This window comes from Lucilia cuprina, chromosome 2 (assembly GCF_022045245.1).
Source record: "Lucilia cuprina isolate Lc7/37 chromosome 2, ASM2204524v1, whole genome shotgun sequence".
Lineage (NCBI taxonomy): Eukaryota > Metazoa > Arthropoda > Insecta > Diptera > Calliphoridae > Lucilia > Lucilia cuprina.
The window spans coordinates 11,957,408-11,960,126 of NC_060950.1; positions in this window are offsets into that span (position 1 = coordinate 11,957,408).

The window sequence follows — 2,719 nt, forward strand, 5'->3', positions numbered from 1 at the left end:
ATAGATAGATAGATAGATAGATAGATAGATAGATAGATAGATAGATAGATAGATAGATAGATAGATAGATAGATAAATAAATAAATAAATAGATAGATAAATAGATATTTAGGTAGTTAGTTAGTTAATTAGTTAGTTAATTAGTTAGTTATTTAGTTAGTTAGTTAGTTATTTTGTTAGTTAGTTAGTTATTTTGTTAGTTAGTTAGTTAGTTAGAAAACGCAGTCCTCTATTGGTCTTATTCTGTAAATCATTCTTCCTTTCAAAAGTAGCATTCGTTTTTTAGTGATTTTTCGTACGATCTCTGTTCTGCAAAAAATGCGATCAATTTCCCTCGCGATCAACTTTCTACTACAAATGTTACCTACCATTAGTTTTCTACAAAAAAATTGTTGTACAACCATCAAGATTCTATTGAAAATTTTCCGTATTAGCAGTTTTCTTTTGGGACATTTGTTGTACAATCAGTTTTATTATGAATATATTTTATATGATCACTTTTTTAAGAAACTTTTTCCAAGGATCAGTTTTCTGCAAAAATCTTTTTTAACATTTAGTTATTCTACGATCAATTTTCATTAGAAAAAATTTCAAATGATAAAATGAACATATTTATCATTTCGATCAATATATGATCAGTTTTTAATACATAATTTTTGTGCGATAAGTTTTCTATAAAAAATTGTTCAGACGATCAGTTTTCTTACAAAGGTTGTTTGATTGATTAGTTATATCAACATAACTTCTCATTGATATCCCATCTAATGTACATCTACTATGTAAAGTTTTATTTAAATATAATTCAAAGTTGTATCCAAATACCACGTCCTTGATATTTGTGTTGTCAAACAAAATCAAATGTAAAAAAATATGTATTGTTGTTTGGTGTAAAACTCGAACTAAACTTTTATACTATAAAAAACGTTACTCGTACAGCTGTAAAAGTATTGTTCTATATTGTTCAGTTTAAATGAATTAAACGTTCTTTCTGTTCAACTGGCAAAACTGCTCAGCAGTTCTTAAAGAATCCTTTCAGCCGGTAAAACAATTTATTCACATTTTTATACTTGTTGTTTTAGAGTTCCTAGGTATTCCAAAGAGAAGACTTTATTATCCCTTTTTTCTTTATAATATACCTTAAGAGTTATTGAACTCAACAGAAGTGATCTACTAAAGAGTTAATTGTACACTTGTTTAAAGTAAAATGTAGGGGTTATTACTAGGATTAGGATTAAGAGCAAGTTTACACTGTGTCCTGCCTAACAAGCAAAATCAAAAGTTTTGTGACATTTACACAAAACTGCAGGGAATTTTGTAACTGTGTGAGTGTATTTTATCTATGGCCATCAATCAGACATAGTGCGATAAGTAAAAAGATTGCAAATAGAGTGTACCACCGTCAGTCAAATCGTAATCATGATGAATAAATGAATGGTGAACAGAACGTATAGAACCAACAAAAATAAAATAACAACCAAACGTAGTACCACAACAGAAGAAGAAGCCAATAAACGAGGTGTGGTAGTATTAAATATTAAAAAAAAAAATCGTTATAAATATAAGCAATGGGAGTAGTAGTAGTAGTTTATCAAAAAGGTTAAATTCCTTAAGAATTTGCTTTATGTTATTTTTGTATTTGTATTTTGAAACACATAAAATTGTTATGTATCAACTTTATGAGATTAGATGACCTGGAATTGGTTTAAGGTGGCCATGTACAAAATGTTTCTGATGACCTTATTTACTCGAAAACTTATATAATAAAACATTTTGCTAAACAAACTTATTTTTTTATATTTTGTTGTAAAGCTATATTTAATGCGTTTTAATACTAACAATTTATTGTAATTTTTCTTTTGTTTGTCTGTATCAGTAGTTGTAACTTCCCCTACATATTACCATTCTCTACCTCTCTATCTGTCTCACTCTCTGGCAGGATTGCTTTTGTGTAATATTTATTATCCTTAATGTCTTCTTATAAACAGATATTTATACAATATTTATAACGACATTTCTCTACAAATACAACAACTACATACAACTACAGATACAACATTTAACTACTCTTGTATATAAAAGTCAAACTGAATGGTTGCCGTTTGCTTATCTTTGTTACCTTGTGTTTCGGTGTGAGTTTGCAATAGTGGTAGTAGTTGTTGGTACACATTTCATTTTGTTATCGAATTGAAAAAATCTTAAACAAAAAAGGATTCATCTTCGAAATTTCACAAAACACCAGCACCCTCCCGCACCCGTTATACACAACAATTTTATTAAAACTTATGCACTCGAAACCAACCACCCACACATTTTTAAACTTTGGTCTGGAGAAACGCATTTACATTAAAATAAGGATAACAAAAGGAATAATGTGCAACTGTTTTTCTTTGTAATTTTTTTTGCTCACTCTTCTGAAGTGCATTTTAAAAGATAGCTTGTTGTCTAAAAAACTAGACTACAGTCTTGACTAAAGACTAGGCTATAGATTAGACTATGGCATAGATTATTGACAAGGCTATACCTAGACTATAGACTAGACAATAGACTAGACTGTAGACTAGAATATAGACTAGACTCGACTGTAGACTAGACTATAGACTAGACTATAGAGTAGATTATAGACTAGATTATAGACTAGACTATAGACTAGACTATAGACTAGACTATAGACTAGACTATAGACTAGACTATAGACTAGACTATAGACTAGACTATAGAC